At 44.1% G+C, this 13,972-nt stretch overlaps 1 long non-coding RNA gene, 1 other non-coding gene and 1 pseudogene across 3 annotated transcripts in view; 1 reads left to right on the forward strand and 2 right to left on the reverse strand.

Moving 5' to 3' along the window:
* Positions 1-13,972, reverse strand: part of LOC148670536 (uncharacterized) — a 408,685-nt gene that overhangs the window by 356,124 nt on the left and 38,589 nt on the right. The window lies entirely within an intron of this gene.
* Positions 9,053-9,216, forward strand: LOC148670567 (U1 spliceosomal RNA). Its single transcript, XR_015938565.1, has one exon. It is a non-coding gene; the product is annotated as a U1 spliceosomal RNA (small nuclear RNA).
* On the reverse strand, positions 9,841-9,959 carry LOC148670568 (5S ribosomal RNA; annotated as a pseudogene).

Here is a 13,972-nt window from a genome sequence, read left to right on the forward strand (position 1 = left end):
GAACAAAGGAAAGTTCTGGCACTCGGACACACTGGCCGTTCCGTGGTTGTCCGGGCTGAGTCTCAGGATGGTCAGGAGGCGTGCTGCGAGAATGTCCTGCCCTTGGGAGCCTTCTGCTCCTGGGCCGTCCTGCCCTGGAATTCTCCTTTGAATTCCCTTTAGAACAGTCCACAGAATCCTCTCCAGAATCTTACTGAATCTTGTTGAATCTTCCCTTCTGAAACTATCAGGCTCTCTGTGTTGCCTGTTTTTACCTGGAGGAACTTCAGCTCATTGATTGGCTGAAAGTTCCATGGACATCAGAGTCCCACGTGGGTTACTCGGCCCTACCAGTCCCTGATTGGTTGATCAAGGTGAGATATGAGTCACTTACTCCTGACACTTAGTAATGCAGTCCAGATGTCCAACTGGCACTCCCTAGACAGATAGGCGCCAATGGATGACCATTGATCATGATAGCCAGGCTTAGCTAAGTGCATCCCCCTTTGGGAGCTGTCCTTATCAAAAGAAAACATCTAGCATGAATAGTTTCTCTGTTGCTGCACCACAGAGATGAACAGAGAAATGGGGCCTCATTTGGGAAGGCTCAGAACACTTAATTCTTTCTTATTAATAAACCTCGCCGCTACATGAGTAAGAAATAACAAGTATTACTTTTCAAGTAACATACAAGAAGAAGCAGTAATGTTAGGATTACCGCTTCGGTACCGCATCCTATGTTAGGATTAATACAAGGAATTAAAATTAGGAGTACCTACATGAAACTAAACATGACTAAAGCTTCCAGAATCCCCATGGGATTGGATAAACATGTGCTGTTCTCTGTTCTCTGAGATGTGATTGGCTAAACCCTGCAGATTCCTGGTTACAGTGGCTACCATTTTTACAGAGATTGACTCTCTTGATTGGTGAATTGTTGGTAGCAGTAAGGGCTTTGAATTTTCTACCTCTACAATGATTGAAAGTTATTTGAAGACTTTGAAAAAGAAATTAGGCGTACAGATTTTTTTAAATAGCCAGTGGATCTATAGGAGCTCCAGATGCCGTGAATCATGCTACCTTACTGCACTGTATTAGGGCGCCTGTGCAGTGGATTTTCGCCAACCTCTGTGGAGAAAAAGGTACATATGAACAGACTGTAGCTGCCTTAGACACTTACTTTACACTGCAGAGAAATGTGGTTTTGGAATGGCATAAATTTAGACAAGGATCTGTAAGGAATCCCCCACGAATAGGTATGCAGATTGTATGCAGATGCAGGACCAGGTAGATATCAAAACAGGAGTACAATCCAAAACGTCAGGCGAGATCGTGGTCGAAAGGTAGTTCAAAATCCAGGAGATCCGAAGAGAATATTACAATCCAAATCAGTAGGCAAGGTTCAAGGTCAAGGGCCAAAAGGATAGTTCAGAAACCAGGAGAAGTATAGTAAGCGAGGTACAAAGAAAGGCGAGGTAGAGCTCTCTAAGAGAAGACTCAATTGTTATTTTCAAACCGCTGCTGGCACTGGTTAGTTTATCTGGGCTGGCTGGCGGTTGTGACAAGATCTCAGTCTCAGGACGAGTCTGTTGATGCTTTTGTAAATGCACTAAGAGAACTGGCCAAATCATGTGACTTTGAAGGATTGGAAGCTGACATGTTAAGAGATCGACTTTAGAAAGAGCTCTTACAGTTGCTAGAATTTATGAAGCAGCTCAAGCAGAATCAAATGCTTTCTAACCACAGTGACAAAGCTTGAGAGAGTCATGTTTACTTCAAAAGAAACATTGAACGGGTTGATCTCTCAAACTTTAGAAACAAAAGCTGAGCAGCAGGACGCAGTCAAGTTACAGACATAGAAGAACAGGGGACGGCTGACATTACATAACTGACATTACAGGTGCGGACTACCAACGCACAAAGCAGATGAATGCGGAGCACAAGTAACAAAATGTCTACACTGTAAGAAAACAGGTCATTTTGCACCAGAGTGTGTAGAAAGAAAATCAGTTTCCAAAAAGAAAAGAAAGTTAATACAAATAATGAAGTGACAAAGCTTAAAAAAATGGATAAACCAGTGAGCGCAGTTCAAGAACCTTCTTCAGACTCAGATGAATTTGTTTATTCCATTGACCCTGAAGGTAAAGAAACTGTTCAAATAAATGGCCAAGAGATAAAAATGGTGATAGATACAGGAAGTGGAAGAAACCTTATTGGAGTAGAACGTTTCAAGAAAGTGTTTGCACACAGAACTAAACTTAAGCAGACTAATAAGAAATGCTATGCCTATGCACAAATTAGTCCACTTCAGTGTGTTGGCTACTTTGAGGCACAGCTGAAATGGCAGGAAAATGTAATAAAGGACAAAGCCTATGGAATTAAAGGAAATGTGGAACAGTTGTTGGGAAGAAAAGCATGTTTTGATCTGAAGATTCTGAATGTAGGAGACACTGTCAATGTGGTTGACCAGTCCTCAGAGAGGTTTCAGCAGTTAGCACAGGAATATGAGTCACTCTTTAAAGGTTTAGGACAGATCAAGGTTACAGTAGATGAGAAACTTTTGCCAGTAGCTCAAAGTCTGAGACGAGTACCCTATCCAGTGATAGAAGCTGTTAATCAGAAGTTAGATAAAATCCTGGATGATGGAATTATTGAAGAAGTGAATCAAGGTGCAGATGGATCTAAAATATTCTGATAATACCTAAAAAGACACCAAGGATGTGAGACTGTGTGTGGATCTGTGAGAAGTGAATAAAGCAGTAATCAGAGAGAGACATCTAGTACCAACGGTTGACAGCATATTGCAAGTAGTGCAAGGAGCCAAAGTTTTTGCAAAGTTAGATGTCGAAAAGGATTCTGGCAAGTTGAGTTGGCCCTGGCATCAAGACACCTTACTACCTTCACCACACACAGGGGTTGTTACCATTTCAGAGTAGTTCCTTATGGCTTGTCTAGTGCCCTAGAGGCCTATCAGAAGGCTATGGACTTAATGTTGTGTGAAATGCCAGGTGTTGTATGGTATATGGATGATGTTGTAGTATATGCGGAAAATGAAGAACAACTTGAACAGAGGCTCAGGCAAGTATTCCAAACAATCCAAGACAGAGGCTTAACTTTAAATAAAGATAAGTGCATCTTTGGCCTAAAAGAGATCAAGATACTGGGCCATTTGGTCACTGCAGAAGGAATAAAACCAGACCCGAAAAAAGTGAGAGCTGTTTGCAGTGCACCGAGACCTGAGAATGTTGCGCTTCTGCACTCGTTCTTAGGCACTTGTGGATTTTTGATGAAATTAATTCCTAATTATGCAGATATATCAGAACCCTTAGAAAACTAACGAGGAAAGGACAGAAGTGGGAATGGACATCGGAAACTGAGAAAGCCATTGCCGAGTTGAAAAGAGCACTTGTAACTGAACCATGTCTGGCATACTTCAAACTAGATGCGTCAACAGTAGTGATCAGTGACGCGAATCCTGTAGGACTTGGAGCAGTATTGCAACAAGGACAAGAAGATGGACAGAACAAACCAGTGGCATATGCAAGTCGCTCACTTACGCCAACAGAAAGGCATTACTCACAAATAGAATGTGAAGCCTTGGGTTGTGTTTGAGATTATGGATTGAGATTTATGATTAAAAAATGAACACATAGTAGGGAAAACCAATGTCACAGACTCATTGTCACGTCTTCCTTTACCAGACACAGAAGACACTGGTTATGCAGACACCTATGTTGATAGAGTGCTTTCAATCAGCATTTATGAACTGCATGCACTGAGACTTGAGGAACTTAAACAAGCAACAAACGAAGATGACACATTGAAATTGTTGATGTCCATAGTGGAAAAAGGACAATGGCCTAATCCAATTCCAGACAAACTGCAGCCATACCACAGGTCTAGGTTGGAGTTATCTACATATGATGGACTGCTTTTAAGAGGACAGAGGATTGTGTTACCGAATACAAAAATCAGACAAGCACTGAAAATAGATGAGACACATCAGGGTGTAGTTCGTACAAAACAGTACCTGAGAAGCAAATTTTACTGGCCCAACATGGACAGTGATGTTGAAAGACTAATCAGGAATTTTTCCACTTGTGTGTTGAATCAGCCATTGCAGGAGGATCAACCTCTCCAACCACTTGAATTACCACCAAGGCCTTGGACAAAATTGGGCATTGCCCTGGCAGGTCCCATTCAGAATGAATACATATTGACTGTCATAGACTATTATACTTCTTAACCTGAGGCGGTTGTTGTATCAGACATATCTTCAGCCACAGTTATTAGAGAGCTGATGAACATCTTTGCACGATTTGGTTATCCACTAGAGGTAGTAATAGAAAATGGCAGGCAATTCATAGGACAGTTGTTTGAATCATTTCTGACTAATTGTGGAATTAAACACATCCGTGCATCACCTTACTATCCGAGAAGTAATGGCAAAATTGAAAGATTTCACAGATACCTGAAAAAGGCCTTGAAAGCAGCTGTGACAGAAGGAAAAAAGAGAGAGAGAGGAACTCCCTAAGATTCTGCTGACTTATAGATCAACACCAGACAGGGCATCTGGAGAAACCCCAGCTAATCTTATCTTTGGGTGTGATATCCCGACTAAACTACCAAACGTGGAAAAGAAAGAAGAAGAGCCAAGGGACATTCAAAAGACAAAAGATATCCATAGACATCATGAGGACTATGCACACAAAATGAAATTATATGCAGACCAGACACGGATCATAACTTCAAGGTCGGTGACGTAGTGTTTGTGGCTGGCCTAGACACCGGTAAATTGGATGCCAAGTTCAAAGACACTCGCTATGTGTTATTGAGAAACACCTCTTGGAACTCTTTTGAGTTAGTGAATGTGGAAGATGGCTAAAAAATAATGAGAAATGTAAAACATCTTTGACACGCTCCTCCATTGGATCTTGATTTTGAATCTGCAGAAACAGAAAATGCTGAGAATACAGGACTTTCTGACGTGCAGGAAGTGCCGAGTCCTCAGACAGTGGAGAGTACATCCGTAGGAGAGCCAGTAACTTTACCCAGAAGTAACGTAACAACCATTAGTGGCAGGGTTATCAGGAAACCGGCTCATTACAGAGACATTTAAAAATACAGGACTTGCATAGCTCTCCAAATGTTAAATTTGTCACGACCACCAGGCAGTCAAGACCAAATCGTAAGCGCCCCAGCAGCGGGTGATTATTAACAAACGCCGCCGCACGAGTTAAACCACCTGCGCACACTCACTGTGCGGTGCGCACGGCTATTTATACCATCTTCACCTGCTTCCTGCTGCTCGGTATTGAGTCTACTCCTTGAGAGCTCTACCTGGCGGTTTTCCCCATACCTCGTTTATTCTGGATGTTGGATTCCCCTTCTGCCTTTTCGACTTTGCACCTCACCTCTCGCCTCGGACTGTTTGCTACCGGAGATCTTCCTGGATTACGATTTGCCTTTCGCCTTTTGACTACGACCTTGCCTCTCGTTTTGGTTTGTTCGCCTGCCTCATCTACTACCTGTGCCTGCGTCTGCACAGGATCCTAGTATCTTCCCACCAGGGATTCCTAACAAAATTGCCCTATTTTGTTTGTGTTATCTATGTAGATGTTGCTTAGACTGCTAGAAATGAGGTGATATTTAGAAGTGACTTAAGTAGAAATTGAACTAAAATTTGAGTTGGTACGCATAGAAATTGGTGTAAAAAAAGTTGAATGTATTGAATAGAAATGAAAAGTTTTATATACATTTTGTTGTAATAGTTAATAACCGTTTACTGTGTGTTGATATAAAATTGTTACAATGTATGGTAAACTTATAGACTTTAAAAATAAAAAAGGAAGGGATGTAGTATAGTGAATAGACATGTCAAGACAACAGAACGAGAGAGTAGAAGGCGGGAACATATGGTGTGAGAGCGTGTTTTGTGTAGTTAATAAAATAGTCTAAATCATATAAGAAAGGCTCTTTATTAAGATACACAACATGCTCGATAAGCTACTGGACACACCCGCCCCTCCTCACACAGATCGTGGAAAAGCCCCCGAGTGGGAGGGCTCTCTCTTCCTCCCAGGACCTCTTGGACACGATGCACAGACAGAGCGCGGGGAGCCGCCGCCTGCAAACACGGCTCCAGGCAGGACTCCACTCCGCAGGAGCCGCAGAGCAGAGGAGATGGGGGCAGCTTAGCTCCTGTGCAGAGACCTGAGCTGTTGTTGCTGCGGACGCTGTTTTTTTTCTTTTCACGGGGTAGGAGTGAATGTTGAGTTGCCCTTAGAAATGAAGCAGAGCACTTCAACGGCACGGGTGTGTGTGTGTGTGCGCCCTGGTGATTCTGGGAGACAGATCGAACCTGGGCTAAAAGAGAGGGGGCTTAGCCCTCTTGCATTTGCTAGTTCAAAGTTGTACAACCCATTTGTATCTGCTAGGCAGCGCAGTCGTTGTGGACAAAGAACGCTTTGAAAATTGTCAAAAGCAAGTCATTCCGAGTTGGTCGGTTGTGTTTTCCGTTCATACGCGAAATGCTGAAATTATCTCTCGGCTCCTCGGTTGTCATTTCTGCTCCATAAAGGAATCACAGTACGCGTCGGCTTCCAGCACGGTGGGTCAAGACACGATGCCTGGGGTCAGAGCAAGCGATGTCTTCCTTGTTAGTATAGTGGTGAGTATCCCTTCCTGTCATGTGGGAGACCGGGGTTTGATTCCCCGACGGGGAATCGCTCTTCTTCTACCTCCTTAGAGAAAGGACTGCCTTTCACTTCTCTGTATTTTCTTTCACAGCGCTGTGCAGCTTTTCATTGCTCTTGCTTTCCTGTTCCTGATGGTAGCGGTTTACAGAACAGAAAGTCCTCATGGGACATACCCTCAAACTCATATCTAACATAAACGAGTGAATTGGCCAAATCGATTACAGACTCACCTAATTGCAATGAAAAGCATCTGCTCATCTTAACGCGCTCTACCAGTGTACTTTTGAAACCATCCGCCATTTCAATAATTCTATGAGTGACTGTGTCTTTCAGAGGGGGCAGCAGGTCGAGCTGTTTAGCAGCTTTTTTTCACACATAATACGTGTCAGCTCTTTTGTTAACAGTAAATAAGGGTGTTCAAAAAAAGTGTCTGTTTATTAGGTGTAAAAATTCCTTAACATCTTTGATGCTGTCATCAAAGATAAACTGCAATCAGCAAAGATAAAAGGATAATAATCTTTGCATACTGCCCTGTCTTTCTCACACCTGAAGAAGGCTCCACAGCCGAAACGGTGTGTTTCCTTTCTTCTCTTTTCAACATGGAATAATCCTTTACTTGTTCCTTTACAGCCTACGCATGCTGACGCAGCTACCCACCTGATATATAACATTCCTATAATCACAACTATGAATTTCCACTGTGGGTATTACATGTCACAACGCAGAAATGCAACAGTGACGTGTCGTAATTACAAATGTACATGATAAGTGATTTTGTCTCTCCTACCTTAGTGTCGGAATATTAAGATGTTCTGGTGACAAGGAAGGAGGGAAAAAGTAAATCAGCAGAAGGGGTGCTATTTTGTTAACTGTTAATCCTTACATGTTCAGAAGGTCATATTTAAAAAATGGTACAGTACATTTTCTTATACTTAATGATTTTCATAATTTGTCACATTACCTCAGTGGCAGAATTGTGAGACTATTTTATAATCAGGAGGGAGGGTCATAGCAATAAGCAGAAAGTGCCATCACCCTTTGCTCATCTTCGGTTAACCATATTCTCACATGCCATGTTCTAAATGTCCCATTGTAGACTGCTATATTAACATTTCTTGCAAAATGCAAGATTTTGAGACTTTTAACAATCAGAAGGCAAGGTCGTGGTAAATATGCAGAAAATGCCAGTGAATGAATGGTTTGCTTTTGTCTTATTTACTTGTCGTCTAACATGCCAGTTTGTGTTATTGTGAGTTTTGAAAATTGGTTTTCGATTTTCTTAAATGTGTTTCATACAAAAATGCAATTTGGATAATCATTATGTACATATTCCCCTTTACTGAGGCTATGTCCAGTAATCCACTCGGATTAGTATTTTTAAAAATAACTATAGAGAGCCATCTACAGGCGAAAGGCGGCATAACATCACAGCACCTAATAAGGTGGAACGAAAAACGCGAATAAGAAGCCAACTTCAGCTTCGTTAATGTAGCAGGATTGGGTGAGGTGAGGTGGAAAAATATTTCTTCCTCTGCATCCTAACATTTTTGTAGTTGTTCCAGGACTTCTCGCCCCAGATAAAGCTGCCAATACATCACTTGTTTCTACTCCATCATGATCAGCAGTGTTATCGGTACTAAGCTCCACAGCCGAAACATTGTGTTTCCTTTCTTCTCTCCTTGAAGGTTGATTCGATTTGTCAGCGAAACCGAAACTTAACCCTTTTTATAATTGCAGGAAATGCGAGTGTTTAACACGTGTCAGAATCACCAGGAATGTCCAATAATGACGAACATTGCAACCCCCCAGAAAACCATATTCACCCATGAAAAATGATCGTCGAATGGCTGGCGGGAGACATCATTTATACTCCCGTTGCATTGTGTGGCAGGGGCTCCGTGTCCCCTGAGCAGAACTGGAGGATCGTTTATTTGCAATTCTTTGGAAAGGAGCTTCTTTCGAAATCAATGCGTGCCTGGATGTTCGCGAACGTGCTCCCTTGTGTTGGCTTGTCCCGCACTGGAGGAGCACAAGGCAAGTCTTCACAAGACAAAAACCTCCAGTGCACAGCAATCTGAAAACAATTCTTGGCTGGCGCGTTTTATTTCAAAACAGAAACAGCACCAATTGAACAAATCGGCCAGACGCACATCGCCTCCGGGCGGCGAGGAGGAAGCGCCGGGACGCTATGTTGCAGAGCCCTGAGAGGGAACCAGGAGCGCACATTTAGAGGGGGGCGGGGGGCTGCCTTCGCTCTCTGCCCCCAGTCTCTTGCGCGAGTACTAAATCTCACGGAGCCAGCCAGGCAAGGAGCTAGCCTAGGCTGCGCGATTAGTGCTGAGGGTGTGGGCCGCTTGCAGGGGCTTGTACAACACATACTTACCTGGCAGGGGAGATACCTTGATCAAGAAGGAGGTTCACCCAGGGCGAGTCTCAGCCATTGCACTCCGGCTGTGCTGACCCCTGCAAATTCCCCAAATGTGGGAATCTCGACTGCATAATTTCTGGTAGTGGGGGACTGCGTTAGGGCTCTCCCCTGATGTGCTTGGTCCAATATCAGATACGGAAGAGTTACGACACCACGAGCTGCGATAGGATCCCAGTTCGAAAGGAGTCGATGCCACTGCTGGTTCCCGGTTTCTTTTAGTTAGAGGTCCGGAGAAGCATTTCAAGCTGGTTAGACTACTCCTTCCGGACATTCATTCCCTTTTCAAAGTCAGTCGTTTTGCTGTAGTCTGCATTATTTAGGCTGATTATCGAGGATAGCCTTTATTTGGTCATGGGGGCCTCGGTGCTGTATGCTAATTCTAAAGACAGTTTCACCCATTTTCTGATTGCTAGGTTCTGTACCAGTGCAGATATGTCAAACAGTGAATGGCTGAACCTCTATTGTATCCGTGCTCAATGAATGAAATCAGTAATAAATGAATATATGTATAGTTATACGAAAAACAAGTGGTTTATCGACTCATCTTTATTTGCAGATTTAGAGGCAGCTTCGATATTCGTTTTACAAACGGGTTTTTTTTTTATATGGGTCACACACATGCCATAGCAACAAAGCATCTCTAGGGATGAGGCTATAGATCACCTTTCCATCCTCCAGGTTTTCTTCCCAAATCCTACGGCACCAACGGCGACCCCTGCTGGCCGAGAGAGCAAAAGCTTGCAGCACCTGGTATTCCCAGGAAGTCTCCCATCCAAGTACTATTCAGGCCCGACCCTGCTTAGCTTCCAAAACCAGACCAAATCAGGCGCGTTCAGGGTGGTGAGGCTACAAGTGAAAGCATAGGTGCCTGACTCGCTACTTGAAGCTGTGTGTGGCTGGGGCTCCGTGCCCCCTGAGCGGGACTGAAGGATCGTTTGTGTGCAACTCTTTGGAAAGGAGCTTCTTTCCAAATCGCATTGCGTACCTGGATGTTGGCGAATGTGCTCCCTTGTGTTGGCTTGTCCCGCACTGGAGGAGAACAAACAAACTGCATGGAGGAGCACAAGGCAAGTCTTCACAAGACAAAAACCTCCAGTGCACAGCACTCTGAAAACCTTTCTGGGCTGTCGCGTGTTTATTTCAGCACATAAAGCACACCAGTCCTCCGCCCTCTTGTGGCCTTGCGGCGTCAGAGCAAGAGGCTCCTTCTCGCTGCCTTTCCGCTGTGTTGCAGAGCCCCGAGAGGGAACCTGGAGCGCACACTTTGTGGGGGGCGGGGGACCGCGTTCGCGCTCTGCCCCCGGTCTCTTGCGCGAGTACTAAATCTCACGGCGCCAGCCAGCGGCCAGGAGACAAGTACAATATCGCGGGACAGGGGGGCCTTGTCATTGATTGTTACATATGAGACGGGGATTAGGAGGAGACTCTGACTGATTGGTAAAGGGGAACACTAACACCAGAGTGACACCCCCGGCGTCTCTTTTTGAGAGACGCCCTGGGATTTCTTCATGGCCTTGGAGGGTCGGGACCTCAGTTTTACGCCTTCCCCGAAGGACGGCGCCTGTTTGTGCAGCAGAGTGTCGCCATCAGGATGCTGGGGCATAAGAAAGCCACAGTGAGCTCCCTACTGGTCCCAGTCACACCTCTTGGAGAAGCAGCAGCAACCTGAGCTTTTCCGGGGGGAATCTCCCATCCGGGTGCCGGCTAGGCTCACACCTGCTGGGCTGCCGTGGGTGAGCCGAGTCAAGAGTCGCAGGGTGAGATCTAGTCACCGGGGAGAAACGATACAAGCGAAGGATTACTCGGCTCCCAGCACTTGAAAAGACCGACAAATGACTCATTCCCGCCGGAGCTGAATGTACCTGCATGTGTCGTGTCCTCTTCTTCCCCCGCCCCGCTGTGTTTGCTGTATTGTCTTTGAAGCCGGCCCCCGAGACGAGACGAGACGGGATGTTCCTGTGCCCCAATTAACACTTTACAAGTGCCATTCCCCGGCATTGTGGCCATTGTTGCTGGTCACACGCAATAAGATAAGGTGGAGGAGAGCGGGGCATGCCCAGCGCCAGACATTCAAGGAGGGGGCTGTGCGAGGTGAGGTGAGGTGCGACACGCCGGAGCCCCGACGCTGCTAATGCGGAGCTCTTGTTTAACTGGCATTGAAAGGACGTGTGCGCACGGAGCGAGCCTTCCCTGCGGCGGAGCGTGGAAACTTTCTCCCCGCGCTGCAGGAGTTGTGTGTGCTGCAGCGGTGCCGAGAGAACAGCACAGAAGGCAGCAGGTTCTGGAGAGCGGGTAAGAGCCGGAGGCGGCGGCGTGCGGGACAAGGTGCTGGCCTAGGCTGCGCGCTTTGTGCTTTGGGTGCGAGCCGCTTGCAGGGGCTTGTACAACTCATACTTACCTGGCAGGGGAGATACCTTGATCAAGAAGGAGGTTCACCCAGGGTGAGGCTCGGCCATTGCGCTCCAGCTGCTTGGTGGAGAAAACACACAAGAGAGTTGGCACTCAGAGTGTCGAAGGGTCGATGTATACTAGGGCTCAGTTGAAATAAAACGTCAGGACTTTTCCGACTAGTGTCACACGAAGAGAGTACATCCTTCCCACCCCTCTGCGTCTGTCTCAGTAACTCGCTGTGATCGTATAGTGGTCAGTATTTTGTGTTGTGGCCGCAACAACCCCGGTTCGATTCCGGGTCCTGGCAGAATAGGAGGAGTACTGCCTGCCTTGATGGTTGATGAACGACAGAGGCCACTCTGACCTCTTCTCGGTTTTCTTCAATGACTTACTAAGGATCTTCTTCACATTCGCCCATGCAGGGGAAGCCAGTTACACCAAAGCAAACTCAGGAAAGTGCATTTCAAGCAGAGACCAGGAGGGACTTGTTTACACCGAGAGTGGGCGGAGAATGGAACAATGCGCCCAGCCCTGTTGCTGAAACTGATTCTTGATGAGATTTTCGGCTCACTAAGAGGCTTGTCCCCTCCTCCTGCCCCTCTCTGTGTACAGTAGAGCCTCCTGTCCAGCCAGCACATGTCCACAGACATTCACAACGGCGACTTATCATAAAACGTTTGCACATATAGTTAAATTATTAGTTGTTTTTACAGGAAGTTAAAAAAAAACACTTGAATTACTTATCCAGTCTCTCGAAATAAAGTTATTTTTCAAGCAATGCAACAAACCTCGGGCAATGTGTTTTTTTTAATCCAACATTGACAGCCACATCTTAAATCTTGTCAGTCAGCTCTTTTTTCTCTATTTGAATTGTGGCTTACACATCGCACGACTTTAAAAGCTAGAAAGACAGGTTTCGATTCACATTAGCTGGCGAGCCTTGTTAGCTGAAAAAAATTTTGAATCCCCGGCAGAACACATTCTGTAAGAATCAGCGCTTTTATAGTAAATTTCACCTTTAAAGGTGGCTTCTCAAAACGCTTTACGGGATAAAAACAAGAAGAACAGCAACAACAACAATATTGTATTTCATTGCACTTTGAAAACCAAGTAATAACTTAACTACATGTGCAAACGTTTTATGATATATCGCTGTTGTGAATGTCTGTGGAGTGTATCTTATTTGCCTTACGTCCTGGTTATCTCGCTCGCCCTCCCCCCCCTCTCCCTCAATTCAATTCAATTCAAGGTGTTTTATTAGCATGACAGATGGGTACAATCAGTGTTGGGTATTTACTTTGCTTTGCGATTCCACTTTTAAATTGTCCAATGTGCTGCTGTAATACAGTTTAAAATACAGTAAGTCTAAACTGTATCAGCTTTATTTATGGGTTGCAATTTAGAAAAAGTCAAAAACCGCACTCAAAATGCAATTTAGAGCTTTCTGGCAAGAGGAGACACCCAAATTATTAATGTAACATGCCACTGTTTGTGCTTGAACAAAGTTATACTGCTATTTTCATTAGATATGCGATTAAAAAAAATATTTTTTTTGAATCCAAGGCGGAACACATTCCATAAGAATCAGCGCTTTTATATATCGCCTTTAAAGAGATATATTTAAACACGCGTTTACGATTTAAATCAAAACGCGATTCAAATCAATATAAATGTTTATTTTGTAACGCATAGGTGGCTATTCATTGTTATTAAAAAGACTTAAATTCGATCATGTTGTGATATTTAGAAATATAAATTTGTTTGGTGCGAGTGAGGTTTTATTTAATCTCTGACCAAGGGAAACGTTTCATTTTTTCAAAGAAATCTTTGTTAAAAGAAACAGTCATAGTTCCAATGGGGTTCGATCACAGACCGTGTGACATGGGAGTTAGGAACCTAGCCCCCTGCGCCACCAGCAAGGTCGCATGCAGGGTGCTGAAAAAGCACTACAGAAACATTATCAACAAACAATGTACAGCGTGTACTATTCTTGTGTTGCGGTACATGAATATAATTATATCGTTATTAATTTCTTTAGATACGCGATTCCATATTATATTCCCTTTTAATCAAATTCTAAAAGTATGCTTGTTGACTCCGGTATCTCGTTAAAGACTTTGATGCTTAAAATGTTTAGGGAGAAATGGAATACTGGTGTGTATTTTTTCTTTAAAGTACCAAGACCATCCATATACTGTATGTTTGTGTTCCAAAATTAATATCGTTTATGCCCTTCACACCCGTTACAGTATGCTCCTATTATTTTTATGCTCAGCTACTAAGATTTCCCTTCAGTGTTAAAATTCCATATAAATATTCAATACTTAAACGGGCACATTTAAGACATTAAATATACATATACATACTGTATACAGTACAGTTAGCATACGGTAATATGTTCATGTTCCTAAATCAATCTCTTTTATGAGCATGTGAAAGGCATGGTGAATCGATTCTCAAAAATTACTGTACTTTG

The sequence above is a fragment of the Lepisosteus platostomus genome, chromosome 5 (genome assembly GCF_059453375.1).
Source record: "Lepisosteus platostomus isolate fLepPlt1 chromosome 5, fLepPlt1.hap1, whole genome shotgun sequence".
In the NCBI taxonomy this organism is placed as follows: Eukaryota; Metazoa; Chordata; class Actinopteri; order Semionotiformes; family Lepisosteidae; genus Lepisosteus; species Lepisosteus platostomus.